This window comes from Tamandua tetradactyla, chromosome 4, assembly GCF_023851605.1.
Source record: "Tamandua tetradactyla isolate mTamTet1 chromosome 4, mTamTet1.pri, whole genome shotgun sequence".
NCBI lineage: Eukaryota > Metazoa > Chordata > Mammalia > Pilosa > Myrmecophagidae > Tamandua > Tamandua tetradactyla.
This window is the reverse complement of record NC_135330.1, coordinates 109311882-109328292: the sequence shown is the minus strand read 5'-3', so window position 1 is coordinate 109328292 and position 16411 is coordinate 109311882. Positions and strand designations below refer to the sequence as shown.

The following is a 16411-nucleotide window of genomic DNA, read 5'->3' as shown; positions in this document are numbered from 1 at the left end:
GAGGTACCACCGCCAAGCATTGCGCTTCTCTTCGTGACTGTTTCAGCAAAACCCATCCAATGTCAGACTCCTCTCCCAAAAGACTTTCAGGGTTGTATTTTTTGAGCAATGACCCTATATGATGCTATACTGGGAGGACAAATACACACACACACAAAAAAAACAAGTGCTTTGTCTATTATATCCAGATAATAAAATAATAGAGCTCTCTCTCTGAATAACCCCGATATTTACAAAATTAACTGGCAATGAACGTCATGAGAACAGAGGCCTTGGGTGTGTCTGGGCTCACCATTATCTCACAGATAAGAAAATCAGGTTCAGTATGACCCGGTCCCTTTATCCTTCCTAAATGTCAAGCTCCATTGGTGTGCTCTGGTCTCTAGTCTTAACCGGGCAGCTGGCTGTCTCTGTCTTTCTGAAGACTGACCAGGACAAGATGTTCCACAGCCTCCCTAAGCCACTGAGTCATCTTCCTATCGGGAAATTGTTTCTGCCTTAGCTAAATAGGTAGGCAATTATGTGCCCACTTCAGACAAAAAAAAAAAAACCTAAGTTTTAAAAGATTAAGTGAAGAGGTTGAACTTCTATGCACACTCTGGCCCCATGAGGACAAGAATCCCCGTGGTTGCTTGCATGAATCCTATGTTACTTTTGTGGAGGAGTCTGTGCCTGAATTTACAGATACTGCCCCCAAATCGCTCCGTGAGAATTCTGCCTAAATATTGAAGGTAAAACAGCTCCATGTATCCAACATAGAGAGCGCATATATTAAGAGAAATTTTTCCCACATGAGGAATGAATCACTGTAAAGAACATTTGTTCAGTTGCTTCATTATAAAATAAGAGCATTCCTCCTGGCTGCTGCAAAATCCAAATGCTCCATTTTGTTACTAAACAATCCGCTTAACACCAAGCCAAAAATAAGTCACAATGTTAATGCAAACATCTTGCAAGCCAAATAAAAAAACTTGTGCCAAATTTATCAGAGTTAAGGGGAAATTATGTCAGATCTGCCTGCCTATAAGAAACTTTTCTATTAGATCACCAGTCAGAGCGTACCAGCATCTGCTGATGCCGACCAAAAGACATGAGTAATAACAGAAGGCTTTAGAAAATACATTTTTCTTCCATAGTTAGCAATGCATGACTCAATAGAACTCTCCAGACACTATACTGCATGAATGACTCAAAATTCTACCAAGGACAGGGCACAATCAGTTCTTTCTTTCTGTGCCAGCATTTCTCATTTAAATTATCACTAATATAGTTAGCTCAATTTGAAGGCAGAAAATCTTGATCCATTCCCCTTCATCTTTTAAAAACAGTGATATATGTTTTAATATAATCATAAAGATTGCTGTGCTATAGGCAAACACAGATTAAACATTATAGTGAACGCTGAAACCTTGAAGTGGCCCAACTCCCACCACTGGGGAGTCTGGGTTGGCCAATGACCATAGTAAATTTCCTTCTGGAAAACTGACCAGTGAGTAGGGATTGTTGCAATATGGTCTGCAGAGAAAAATATTCAAAACCCATAGTGAGTATCAAGAATGTGTTGCAAAATAGTCGAGTAGTTCTGCTCCATAACAGAGATGTCAATTCCTCCTCAATAACTGCAGTTACCTCCCAGCTAAGGTCCACCTTTCCAGGCTCTTTCTTTTCCCTTCCATCTGGCATTCCAAATCCAGACCATCTTTCTGGAGGGATTGCTCTATGATGACATTTGCATAGCATGGTGATGAAGAACATAGGTCTTGAAATTAAACCACCTGGCTTCAAATCCTGGATCCACCACCTTTGTAAGATGCTTGCATAAACATGGTGACTTTTTAACTTTGGGTTAGAAATGAGTCTGTAAGAAAGTGGAGCATTCCTCATTAAGGAGTTAAGCATTCCTCCATAACCTCTGGAGGGAGAACTAGGGTTCAAATCCTGGCTCTGCCATTTAGTTATCTTCAAGATGGTACCAGATATCTAATGCTGTGTACCAAATGGGCCCCAAACTTTCAAGTTTACAACAACAATAATCATTATTTTTCACAATTTCTGTGGGTAAGGAACTTAGGAATGACTTGGTGAGGTGGTTCTTGCACCAGGTCTCCAGTGAAGTTGCCATCAGATGTTGGTTTGGACTGCAGCCATCTGAAACTTCAATCACAGCTAGGAGAGCCACTTCCAAAGTAGTTCACCCCCATGGCACATTGGTTTGGGCTATTGTCAGGGAAATTCTGTTCCTTTCCATGAGGACTCTTCACTGGTTGCTTGAGTTCTCTGATGGCATGGCGACTGGCTTGGCCCAGAGTTAGTGGCCCAAGAGAACAAGACAGAAGCTGCAATGGCTTGACAACCTTGTCTTAGAAGTTAAATGCTATATATGCTATCCTTCAGCCGTATTCCATGGGTCACATGGCCAGCTATGATCCAGTATGAGAGGGAATACACGAGGTTATTAGCACTAGGAAGTGAATACCATTAGTGGCAACAGTGGAATGGGCTACCACAAAGACCTTGAGCAAGCTTCTTAAGCTCATTAATCCTGAGTCTCTTTATTTGCCTAATGCAGACAATAATACCATATCTATTTCATAAGGTCATTATGAAAATTAGGAGATGATGCTTGTAAAGCACTTGATACATAGTAAGTTACTTATTGATCCAATAAGTGCTTGTAAAGCACTTGGTACATACTAAGTTAATTATTGATCCAATAATAGTCAAACTATTCTAGGAAATGTCATTGGGAAGAAGGGGTTATTCTGGGGAACAGGCAGACCTATAAACACTCCCTACCATTCCTACTTCTTCTCGTTAACTTCATTTTATTTCATATACATAAGGCTTCCTTGTAAGATTTTCATTTGAAGTAAGGATTCTTAAGCTTACAAAAAAAAAGGTAAACCACTGCTATAGAACATGATTTATTTTGAATAGTTGGACTTCTAGGCTAGATAAATATGTATACATATTTGCATATAGATAACATGACCTACTAAATAGAGATATAGTGTGGCTGAAAAGCAGAGGAGATCAGTTTGAAAAGCCCATAAGAGATGACCTAGTCCAATGTTAAAAACCTTAAGGCTATTAAACTCCTCATTTTCCATGACAGTTGGATAAAAGCCCTAACTTTTGAGTTTTCTGAATAAATGGATTAAGTAAACTCCTGCACATCCCAAAGGTTCATTCACTTGCCATAGTGTTTTTTCAAGTACCTATTTTGTGCATGTGCACAAAACTGCTGGGAGTATAGCAGGAAGCAAAACAGATAGAGTCCTGCCTCCCATAGAGCTTACATTTTAGTGGTGGAGAAAACAATGAATAAATGAACACACTCATTTCAGGCAGTGATGAATGCTATAATGTCAATTTGGTAAGGTGTCTGTGAAGGGGTAAGTCAACAGAGGTTAGGAGTAGATGATATTGAACTGAAACCTGAAGGACGAAAAGGAGTCAGCCATGCAAGGGGCTGAGAGGAGTTTGTAGACATGTACTGGCATGGTACCATCAGGTAACCTCATTCCAATGGAAGTCTCATTATTTGTGAAAGTCTTTGAAATTTGATTTGAAAGATGTATAGGATAGACATGTTTCCCCTTGATTAGCTATCTTCATAGGGACGTTTGGCTAAAGTTGTAGGTGGGAGCCAAGATTGCTGGCAAAAGATCAATGGAAATTGCCAATTGATGATGTGGCTGAGAACAATCCCACCTACTTAAAATCCAGCTCTGTATCTGGGAAATCCACTCTGATGATAACCTAGAGTATCTGGAAGACCAAATAAAGATGAGAAAAATAGAAGTCAGTAGAATAAAGACTGAAGTACAGAAAAGGTTACTTAAACACTCTTACCTACTTTACCCAAACCCATCAACAGCCCATTTCCACCTCTAAATAATACACTTAGAAAGGTATGGTAGGTTGGGGAGAAAGAAATAAAAGGTACCCAAAAGTCTTAAGTAGGAAAGGATTGGGCTGCCAAGTAATATCAAACTATGTCAAATTTGGAAGAAACCTTAGAAATGGTCTTGTCTAATCCTCTCATATGACATATGAGAAAACCAAGGTTCAAAGACATTAAGCAATTTCCCCAAATTACACAGCACTGGTTGTAGCACCCTTTCACACCTCAGTGTCCCATTAGCAATAACTACCAACTCCACTCATCCCTACAAAATCTATGAATACCTGTAGCAAGGGGAGTTGGGTTTCTATACTTCTTTCAAATAAAGAGACCAAGCACCTTTTCATCTCAAAAAATTCTCCACCTACAGTTCCCCCTCTCAGCTGGTAAGATTCCCTAATCTACAGGAATCTTCTTCTGAAACCTGTTGACTCTGAAATAGCAATAATGATAGCTTCCATTTATCCAACACCTTTTTCATATTATTTTCATTCAATCCTTCTTTCAGTCATTTCCTTTCCTTTCTTCCTTCTTTCCTTTCCTCATCCTTTCTTCCTTCTTCCCACACATATCTATTGCATGCTAGGGTTATAATGAAAAGCAAGATGGATAAGTCCCTGTTTTAAGGAGCTAAGAGTGTAGGAGGAAAATAAACAAGTCTCTGCAATACATTTTTATAAGTGCTGTGCTAGGAAAAATATCAGGCATGGTGAACCTGCTGAGCAGGGTTGCCTAACCTGGTCCAGACAAAGGTGGAGACATGGCCAGAGCATTTCAAGCAAAAAAGAATAGCCATTTCAAAGGTCAAGTGGAAGGCAAACCCATGGCATATTTCAAGGCCTAGGAACAGAGCAGTGAGGCTGAATTATAAAATACAAGAGGATGAAAAGCAGGGAAGAAGAGGTGACTTGAATTAGAGGCAACAGTGGATAGACAGTGGATAACATTGATAGGATATGGTGATGAACTCAAAACAGTAGGGGAAACAGAAGATGGCATCAGGGATACCGCTCAAGTTTTGCGTTTATGGGATTTGCTGGATTGAGTGGGCAAGGGTGGAGGGTGGGCAATGTTTTATTTGATTAGGGCTAGGGATGGAGAGGAGATTGGACTGGGACAAATTGAGTTTGGGTTACCCACACAACACCTCCAGAGAAAGTGTCCAAGAGGTAGGTGGGCTTAAGGGGAGGGGAGCTTAGGAGAGACAGCCAGACTAGAATACTGATCTGTGAGTCCTCGGCACATAAGACAGGTACAATTATTTTTTGTGTGTTTAAATGATGAATAAAAAATGCCAAAATGTGAAGTCACTCACCTAGGGTCCTGCTGGTCCTTGCAGAGTAGGGATTAAAGTCCTAGGCTGCTCAACTCCCTTGTCCATGCCCTTTGCATGGGGGCTTGCCACTGGGCTTTGATGGGAAGTGTTAGTAAGGGGTTGCAGCAGGACCATGCTCTTTGATCTCCATTGCATATTTCAATTTCTCTTTAGAATATATAAAGTCATGTAAATATGCCTGGTGTATGTGGCTGCATTTTGCAGCTTGTGCAGCCACGAAATTGCCTCCTAACAACTAGTCAATCATCCTTGTCCTCTGGATAATTTCCAATAGTGATGGCTTCTGAATGTTCCCTTCCTCAGCTTTTTAAAAATCTTCCCAAAGGAACACAGGCTGCCAGGTGTGCCTTCCTTTTCCTTGTCACTGTAGCCCCTGACTGTTCCCGTGCTACCAAAGGATTCTGTGTGGGAGGAAGTAGCAGCCTTCAGTGAATTAATTGCACCAGGATTGGAAACCCAACCAGTCACTTGTGCAAAGATGAGGTAAAAGTCCCAATTTCTGAGGGAGCTGAGTGAGTGCAATAATGCTTTAGGGCGGGCCACAGTGGCTCAGTAGGCAAGAACGCTTGCCTGCTATGCCAGAGGGCCCGGATTCGATTCCTGGTGCCTGCCCATGTAAAAAAAATAAATAAATAAAGAATAAATGCTTTAAAAATAACTCCATAATGAGTTCCAAACAATGACCAGAAAAGATGTAAGGGTGAATTCGTCCTTCACCTGCATTATTTTATGGTCTGCAGGGCACAACTGAAAACAATAGAGGCTCTGAGCTCTAAATTAGTACTCAGGGGGTACTACAAAGAGTTTTCCAGCCACTTGGAGGTTGGCGCACTATTCAGCCTTCTTTTCTTCAGCAACCATTTCTTAAGCACCTGCTATGATGCCAACCCCTTTCTCCCTAACATTCCTTTTGGTCTTGCTGTTTCTGTTTCTCTACTACAAGCTTAAGGAGTTTCCCCCCATACCCTTCTATATTCTCATTTTGGCTTCTTTATTATTAAGGACAGGCCCCCACTCTGTTTTCTACCCCAATCTGAGACCTCAGAGCCCTGGCTCCTTTTAATCTTCTTATTCTCTGGAGCCCATTGTCTAAAGAATAAAATCTTAAGTCATTAGATGACATTTACAACTCTACACAATCTAGCCTCATCTCTCGCATTTCTCTTCTCCCACCCCTTCTCATCCTTTCGTCTTCTCTCCCACTCTAACTGTAACCTTGATTATGTTATTCCTATTTCCATGTCTTTTCTTATATTGTTCCCTAAAGGCCATTCTCATCACAACCCTAAGCCACAACTGCTAATATAGAGCCCATTCTCAGACCCACCTCAAATACCATATTTCCTGAATATGGCATGTTTGCTCAACCTGTGAGAAACCAGTTGTGCTTTATGTCCATAAACTTTCTCGTTCACTTCCCATATTGAATTCACCACTGATCCTGGAAATTCTATTTCCTCAATATCTCTTGAATCCATCCATTTTTCTTTATCTCCTCTGCTAATACCTTTGCCCAGGTTGCCATTATTTTTTAGGTGGGGGACTAACATGGTCCTCTGGCCTCCAAGAGCCTCTCTTGTCTATCTCCAATTTGTGCTTCACCTTTCACCATGTCCTATTAACCTTCAAAATTCATCTCGCATGTCCCTGCTTCAGAAAAGCCTTTCCAGTTTGCCCTCCCCTGGTTATCAGCATGGCTGTGTGCAGAACTTTCCTTTGAGACACTTCTCCCAGGCATTTTACTATATATTTATAGTGTTTGATTCATATCTGTCTCCCCCATCAGATTACATGCTGTATGAAGAAAAACGTCATGTCTGATTTGCTCACCATTTTACCCCAGGTTCACAACCATACCTATAGTAGTAGATATTCAATAGATGTTTATTAATTGAATGGGTATGTTATTTCTCCTCAGAAAGGAAATCCTTTACATTGAATTGTCTCTGGTACTATTTACTATTGTTTTCTGAAAACAAAAGTGAGAAACTAATCCAGTTTGTTTAATAGGTCTCACCTGTCTAGTAAAAAATAAAATGTTTCACCTTGTCCTTTTTTTTAATGACCAATGAGTACAAAAACTGGCAACAAGAGGAAAAATATAAGTGTGTGTGAATGAGGTTAAGGGAGGTATACCTTGACTCCACAGTAGGCAAACGTAATTTATCTGTCTTTCCTCCACCTCAAAACCCACTAGAATTCAGAAATTGGAACCAACCTAGACACTAATACTGTGATGGTTAGGTCATAATGAAAATTTTAAAAGTGCTTTCTGCCCTAGTCAACCAATTTATTTGTTAAGCTCTTACTGAAAATGTCTTGCACTGGGTTTTCCAATTTAAATGCTTTAAAATCTTTTTATCTCTGACATTTCCATGAAAACTAAAGATGAGGTAACAGTTACATTGCATTGGAAGCAGCATCACAGCAAATGCAAATGTCTTGTCCTTCCTTGGCTCTGGCTCCAATGATTCATGTTCAAAACGCTGCCTGTAAACATGCCTGTTTCCGCTGCTTTGATATGCACTGATAAGGACTGTACGGACTCAAGGTTGTGAAGTATGGGGAAATGGAAAGACTCTTAGATCAGGAGACAGAAAAACTGAATTCTAACGTCCAGCTCCACCACTGACTGGTCACTTGACAAAGCATTTAATCCCTCCTTGCCCAGGTTTCAGGAACCATACAATCACACTGAATAGGGCTTTTGGTCCAGGAAGTTAGTCTAAGTAATGATGCTTATATCACACCTCCCAGAATCCTGTAGACCAAAAACAAGGATGTATGGAAAAGGATAAATGGTTTCATGCAGAGAGAGGAAGTCATAGCCTAAGACTTAGAGAGGAGAAAGTCACAGCAGAGGCAGGAATTGTTCTTCTCAGCAGGACCCAGGCGAGGATCCCAAGCCCAAGGTTAGCAGGTATGAGAACAGCTGTGGGCTAAGGACTACAGTAAGAATGATTGCTTGAACATCTACTATTGGAGCAACTACACCAGGTGGTTTCCCTCTCCATGAACCCAAATATCCAAAAAAGACCGGTGGAAGTGGAAACTCATACCAGCTCCCCATACTCATAATCTAGTACTTTCTACAGAAAAAACTGAAATCCAATGCTTCTTCACATTTGAGTAAAAAAAACAAAGCAAAAGCCCTAAAGAGACCAAGCTGAAGGTAAAATTGTAAAACTCTTCTCAGAAATTACAGCATAAAAATAAAGGGGAAAAAAAGAAAGATAAGAGAACAAGAAGTTAAGAAATATGGAAGAGAGAAATTTAGAAAAGCCATTGTTCATTTAATAGGAATTCTAGAAAGAGAGTAGAGAACACAAATGAGTTTTGATAATTCCGGAAATAATTCAAGTACATTTCCTGGAACTGAAGACAGTCTGGAGTTGTCAGATTGAAAGAGCCCATTGAGTATCCAAATGGCTGAAATTCCAGAAAATCAACAGGAAAAAAACTTCAAAATTTCCAGAGAAATATAGCTTATTTCCTACTCTTACACCCCTCAAAAAAGAATCAGGCTGACATTGGAATTTTCACCAGCAACCTTGGAAACTATAAGATAGTGCAGAATTGCTTTTAACAGGATGAGGGAAAATTACTTTGAAGATAAAATTATATGTTGGCCAAATTATCAATCAAGTACAAAGTGTATATAAATAGATTTTCAGACTTATGACTCAGAAAATTTGTTTCCTATCTACCTTTTTGTGGAAGTTGCTTGAAGTTTTATTATGTGCTGTTAACACAAAAAGGAATCCAAGGAGGAAGATATATGATACAAGTATTAGGGGCTCTTACCCAGGAATGAAGCAATCAACGAAATCTGAATATTTCACATGCATCGCATACCTAGACAACAATGGATCTGAACTTCCTCTGGAAGTCAGTGGATTCCAATAATAATTCATTCTAGGGGGAAAAAATGGATTCTTTAAACATAGCCAGGTAAAAAAAATTACGTAGTCATTAGTGATTGGGTAAAGACACATGGTCTTCTATCAACAGGTGTCTTTGATTGGGTTCTCTAGCAGAGATAAGGATTACTCTGCAAGTCATTTACTGAGGAAGTGCCCCTTAAAGAAGGTGGGAGTGAGGGAAACATGATAGGGCAGGGGAAAAAATCTAAGCAAGAAAGTGACTTAGCTGAAGTTTAGCTGTCCCCTCATTCCTCAAGGCTAGAATACAAATTGTGACAGAGAATGTGTCCTGCAGGTTTGTGTGCAAGAGGTAACGTATCTCGTGTGGCAGCTTTCTTTAGGCAAAGGGCAATTCTCTGTAAAAGTGGCCAACTGTGAGCTGTTAGAAACCAACACTCACTGCAGCTGAGGCATGGTTAAGTGAACCAACGACAACCACTGTCACAAGAATAAAAAGGAAGGCAATTAGAAATTCTAGGAAAAACAGAAAGTTGTACGGTAAAGTCATAGGTACAAATGTAACACAAATTGCAGAACTGCAGCATGATTTTAAGCAACTGATATTGTGTAAGATGTCTCATTTGACCTAGAAACTTGAAACATTTTCCTTCAAATGGAATAGGTTTAATTACAGCACTATATTTGCCCTATACAGCGCTCATTACTAAATTAACAACGAGATTTGTAGTGAATAATGTTTTCATAATCACATTAACCTAATTGTCATGTTTCCATGATTTTAAGAATCAACCTGTAAATAAAACATGTAACTTTGTAACTATAATTTAGCTATAGTTACAGGACAGAAGACAAAAGTTAAAAATCTTAACAATGTAAAAGTGAGTATAGAACTGATAAATGTTAGGAAATAAAAATGGGTGAGATGAGATGATGGGACGTATAAGAGCAAAAATTCTTCATATTCCATAAATAAAGTTAATATATATATCTTCAAATGTTGAGATACCAAGAAATTAAGATGTAAGCTCTACATTATTTAGCATTATAAAGATATTTAATGAAAGATTTAAAAATAAATATATAATTAACAAAAATTTGAAGGGGAGGGGAAGGTAATAAAAATAATTCAAATTTCTTATCTTTCATAGAAAGAAGTCACCAGATTCTACCTAAGGCAGATAAATCAAGAAACGACCGCATATGATTATTTGGAGTTAAAGAAATAAATACCAGAAGAGTGAAAATAGTAGCAGTAGAAAAAGCATTGCCCCTCAGGAGGGGTATGGAGGGGGGTAGAAAAATGGTTAACTTTTCTTTTTAATTTTTGTAACTTTCTGTACTGTTGGAATTTTTTCTGTCCTCCATATGATCACTTTTTAGCACTAATAAAAACGGCAATAAGAATAGTTTCTGGCCTATATCATCAAGTAATTAAGAAAACTCATTAAGGTAATGTGTACGAAAGCACTTTGAATATTTGTAAGTGCTAAGATAAATGTGAGGTATTATTAAGAAGCAGTTTCAGGCAGTTCAAGATGGCAAGGGGAGGGAATGTCTTGCTTTCCTTGATCACACCACTCTTTTAAAAAAGAGTGCCAAGATCCAAATTAAAAAGGAAGCTGTCTCCAAAATGCTGACTATAAAATATCTGAAGGTATAAATGTGCTGAAAGAAAGTATTTGGAGGAAAGACAGGAAGAAAATTTAAATAGTAAGTGTTGAGTTAGAACTATTGGGTTTCAGTCCAATTCTTCCTCTAAACCAAAACACTGTGAGCAACTTAACAGCAGCAGCAGTGCCATAAACTTAGAAAATGCCACCGCACAAACATTTTTGTTAAAATATAGACATATCCTATCCTTGGATCTAAAGCCATTTCCAGAACCTTTTGCGAACAGTCTCATGATTAGCATCCCTACGGTCTTCAGGATGCTGTGTTCTCATAACGTCTTAATTAGACAGGTGGTCCTGATCAGTAGTTCTCTTAGTGCTTTGAAATAAAACTGTTGGTTCATGCATCCATCTCCCTTGCAAGAGTAAGAATTTCTCAGAACAAAGAACCATGTCTTACACCTCTTTCTCTCTCTAGGGCTTGCCTCAGGATCTCCTAGCATAGCATAGCTACTCTATAAAGGTTTGCTGGACAGCTGGCTGGCTGGCTGAAAGAACATAGAAAAATATGCATTTTTGTTTTATTATTATTTTTGTTGTTATCATAATTATTATTTTCCAGAGCAAGCCCTTGACTTGTCCATAATGTGAAACAAAAATCTGGGTTCTGTCCCTGAGCCATTCTGATTCTTTTCTATACAGCAATAGGGAAGTAAATTGACCCGTCACTAAAATACTCGCACTTAAAATTTCTGTTCTTACTTGAGACCTTTCATGAACACGGGCTCTGGCCTCAGATAGAAGTGAATTTAAATCCCAGCTCTGCCAGTGAGACCCAGTGTGAGGTTAGGCAAGTTTCGCAACTTTTGCTCCATCATAACAATCAACACGTACATATAAGGCACATACTTTTCTGTTGGGTGCTTGACTTCTCTGAGCATCATCTGAAAAAAGAAAATAATACTATCTACCCCTGGGAGCTATGGTAACGATTTACTGAAGTAATGTATGCAAAGCTTGCATACACAGTAGATTCAAATAGTTATTATTATTAAAATGCAAATGCTATTTCTGAATAGATGGCTACTTGCAGAGCTGGATCTGTAAAGATAAACAAGACAAGGAACCCAGAGTCTAGAAAGGAAAATAAACAAGCAACTATGGGTCTTTCTCCATGTGCTTTATGTACAAGTTTTCTGAAGAAAGTGTCCCTAGGGGCCAATTTTTCCTTCCCGGATACCTCTTAAGCAACTGACAGTAAGAGAGATGCATATGGCCAGAGGGTGAGTTCCAAAAGTACTTATATGAAATTCTCTGTGAACATCCTTCTCTAATCCCTCTAAATTCCTTAGGAGGAGCCAAGAAAAATGCCTTATTTGCTTCTGCCCTCCCCCCACCCTGTCTCTCACACATGTGTCTTAAATAGTATTAAGTGAATATTTATTTGTTGCATGCCCTGAAATTAATCAAAGCAAGAGACTGAGCAATGGAGAGCATTCCAGCAAGTGGTGGTGAAGGAGATTTTGGTCTCAGATCCACAATGAAGACAGCCTGGAAGTCCCTCTGAGCAGAGCGTGGGACACAGTCCTGGTGCAGCAGGGATCTACAAGGCTCTGATCATAAGGGCCCCAGGCTGCTTCCCAACAAAGAGGCCAGAAAGTTCCTTGTGGAAGCCCTCAGGGTTTGTACCACGTGGCCCTCTCACCCTGGCCACAACTCGCTGGACCTGGGGGTGATGACCAAACCTGAGGACTTGCATTTGATCAGGGAAGTAACTCCTGGGTTTGAGCCTCCGTTAAAGGGACACTTTTCAGGGTCTCTAGAAAAAAAAAAAAAAAAAAAGGCCCGGTTCTACCCCTGTAGCTCTTAAATTCCCCTCTGCCCAAATCCCTCAATCCTAAAATCCTTTGGCAAGTGTGATACGGCACAAAGAATTACTAGATCTCTCTCCCGCAGTAGCGTCAGTGCTATGCTTTTCCTGCCTGCATGCTAAATAGTTTCTCTTTTCACTCGTCTTTTTCTTGAACTCAAATTTTGTTTATTAGAGTCAGGAGAGCAGCACACATACACACACACACACACACACACACACACACAAATTAGCAGCAGACTGACAGCATTTTATACCTAGATTCAGTTTCTTACATCACAAATGTTTCATTTTTAAAATGCTCTTGTTATCTAGAAGAGACAGATCTAAGACTCCATGAGAAAATGAATGTGCAAAATGTTGACTTACAGAAAGTACATCAAAACTTTCTTATCCTCCTGCTCATTTCTGAGCCAGGCTTGGAATTGAACGTGATGGTATTCTCCATGTCTCTGGTTGGCATGCTACACTCAGACCCCTAACATCCAAGTTGAGTATCACTGCTTCCTGATTTTCCAGCACCCCCACTGATGAAACAACACGGATCATTTTTCCCCCCAGCTCTATAATGATTTTGCAGTAAAGGGCAGAATTGATTTCAGAGCTATGACTCAGGGCCTGGTGAAATATTGGCCAAGAAGTAGGAGTGAGCTGCCACTCGCATTCTGGAGATTGCTGTACCTTGTTAGCAGCTAAAAATACTCATCTAAACAATTAGGCTAATTAAAAAATCTAAACCTTTGACTACTTAGAGCTTGTTTCTTTATTAATATTCTCCATGTAGCCATTTTATGGGAAAGAAAGTGGGCTGCTATATCTCTAAGGCTTTTTCTTTGCAAGCCCATAATGTTTCTGTCTCTTATGGGGTGTATATTAGTTTTCTAGGGCTTCCATGTGCCACTAAGGAGTATGACAAAGCGCCACAAATTGGGTATCTTACAACAACAGAAATGTATTGTCTTATGGTTCTGGAAGCCAGAAGTCTGAACTCAAGGTGTTGGCAGGACCATTCTTCCGCTGAAACCTGTAAGGCAGAAATCTTCCTCATCTTTTCTAGCCTCTGGTGTTTGCCATCATCCTTGGCATTCCTTGGCTTATAGGCCATCACTCCAAACCCTGTTTCCGTCTTTAAATGAACATATCCCCCTTCTCTAATCTCTGTCTCCAAACTGCCCTCTTCATAGAAGGATACCAGTTGTACTGGATTAAGCCCTCCTCTTAACTTAATTACATCTTCAAAAACCCTATTTCCAAGTAAGATCATATTCAGAGGCACTGCGAGTTAAGATTTGAACACATCTTTTTGGGGGGCGCAATTCAATTCATAACAGTACGGAAGAAAAAGAAGCTTAAGAACTTACTCATGTTCTTCAGGAATTTATAGATTAGTTCAGGAAGGTGGAAACAGAGCCTTCATAAAGCAGGACACCCCAAAAGACTGGTCAAGGCAGCCAGTGCACAGGGGCTGCGGAATGAAGGTGACGATGTGTCCTGTGGTGTGGGAGGGGCATTGTGGTGACGAAGGGGCATCATGTCAGTCGTGCTGAGACTCTTGCCACTGTCACTGCCAGAGGATGGGAAGAAGGCTCCAGAGAGCTTTCTGCTGTAGAGTCCATTCCCCTGGCATCTTTTTTCTTCTGTCCTGTGGAGTGCATTATCAGATGCTTTTCTGCTTTGGCCTGCAACACAGGATATAATTTAGGAGCAAACTGATTCACCCCCAGACCTCATATTCAGGCATGAAACTCTAACCCTAAACTTTTCCAGCTATTCTTCCCCATAATATCCCTCTCCATCATTGTACACCCAAAAACCAGAGCCTTGAAACATGCCCTGCACTGTCTCAACCCTATACTTGTACATTCATTATCCTCTGTATTCAGAAGGTCTTGTTTGCCATCTTTCCCATTGAAATCCCAATGATCCTTAAAACCCAGTTCAAATACAGTTTCTTTACAAAATCTTCCCTGGCTTGACTCCTGCGCTGCTGTCTGCCTGACTGAAAATAATATCATTTCAATAACATTTTGTTTGTAGATTATATACCATACTTTTCTTTATACTTTGTACTAAATTCCCTATGAAGAACCTTTTCTCCACCACCCTCCAAACTCTTTGAGGGGCCAGGAAATGCCCTTTTCATCTCTGTCTTCACTGTAAGTTTCTAGCATTCTTCTTCAATAATATTGTAAATAAATATTTGTTGCATAGCCCTAAATTAGTAAGGCAAGAGACTGAGCAATGGAACAATTCAGAAAGAGGTGATGAGGAGCCTCTAGTCTTAGTAATCTATAATGAAAACAGCATGGGAAACTCATTGGCCTGAGGGTGGGAGCCATGGGTTGGAATTAGCGATGTTTTTTATTAGCCTCAGTTATTTTCATCAAGTTATTTAAATTCCTTGGACCTTATTTTCTTCCTTGGAAAATACACATGGCATCACCTCCTCAAGTGCTGAGGGGTCCAAATGACTGGGCTGTTTGGGGGAATGGACTCAAGCGTGAACTTTTGTCACACACAGGTGTGTTTTTGGGTCAGTGGGGTGGGGTAATGTGTCCTTTGTGTCCCCCACAACTTGGTGACATGTTTGTTATATGAGATTTCTTATGACTTTTGTTGATTTGAGGGTGGTGGTATTGTTTGGGGTCTCAGGGACAGAGAGGCTGAGCTCATCATACTCTTTAGTACATGGTACATTTGCCATTGGTTTGTCAGGGTTGCCATGACAAATAATACACAACGGGTTAACTTAAACATTAGGGATTTATTGACTCACAGTTTGGAGACTGGAAGAAGTTCAACATCAAGATTTCAGCAAGACTTCCCTCTCCCAGAGTCTGTACATTCTAGTGCTGGCTGAAGGTCCTCTTGGGGTTCCTTAGCTTGCATTTCTGTCCATAGCCCTTACAAATGTCCTCTCCTTTCTGACTTCTGTTGACTTCTCTGTAGAAGTCCTCCTGTAATCCAGGTTGAGGCCACCCTGGTTCCATTGGTCACACCGTAACTGAAAACAGCATCTTCAGAAGGTTCTTTTTTACAACGGGTTCACACCCCCAGGGACATGGGTTAAGATTAACAACATGCGTTCACTGGGGTACATGAGTCATCCTCCCATAGCCACTCTCTTAGTTGGTTAGTTAGTTAGTTAGAGATGTGTTTATTCTCATTTATCCCCATTTCCTACTCAAACTCCTCTCCTTGCCCTGTGTGCTGGTTTGAAGGGAAGTATGCCCCCTAAGAAAAGCCATGTTTTAATATAGATCCCATTTCTTAAAGGTAGAATAGTCTCTATTCAATGCTGTGTATTTGGGACTGTGATGGGATCATCTCCCTGGTTGATGAGATTTAGTTAAGAACAGTTGTTAAACTGGATTAGGGGATTACATGTCTCCACCCATTTGAGTGGGTCTTGATTGGTTTATTGGAGTCCTATAAAGAGGAAACATTTTGGAGAATGAGAGACTCAGAGAGAGCAGAGAATGCTGCAGCACCACGAAGTGGAGAGTCCATTGGAGATGAAGAAGGAAAATGCCTCCCGGGGAGCTTCATGAAACCAGAAGCCAGGAGAGTAAGCTAGCAGATGATGCCATATTTGCCATGTGCCCTTCCAGCTGAGAGAGAAGCCCTGACTGTGTTCGCCATGTGCCTTTCCAGATGAGAGAGAAACCCTGAACTTCATCGGCCTTCTTGAACCAAGGTATCTTTCCCTGGATGCCTTTGATTGGACTTTATTTCTATAGACTTGTTTTAATTCTCGGCCTTAGGTCTGTAAACTAGCAACTCATTAAATTCCCCTTGTTAAAA

General features: G+C 40.2%; 1 long non-coding RNA gene across 2 annotated transcripts in view; it reads right to left on the bottom strand.

The window, feature by feature from the left end:
• Nucleotides 1–16411, bottom strand: part of LOC143679265 (uncharacterized) — an 85984-nt gene that overhangs the window by 37380 nt on the left and 32193 nt on the right. For both annotated transcript variants that reach the window (XR_013173619.1, XR_013173618.1), the window contains exon 3: nucleotides 13969–14286. This is a non-coding gene — a long non-coding RNA (uncharacterized LOC143679265). The remainder of the gene's footprint in view (nucleotides 1–13968; nucleotides 14287–16411) is intronic.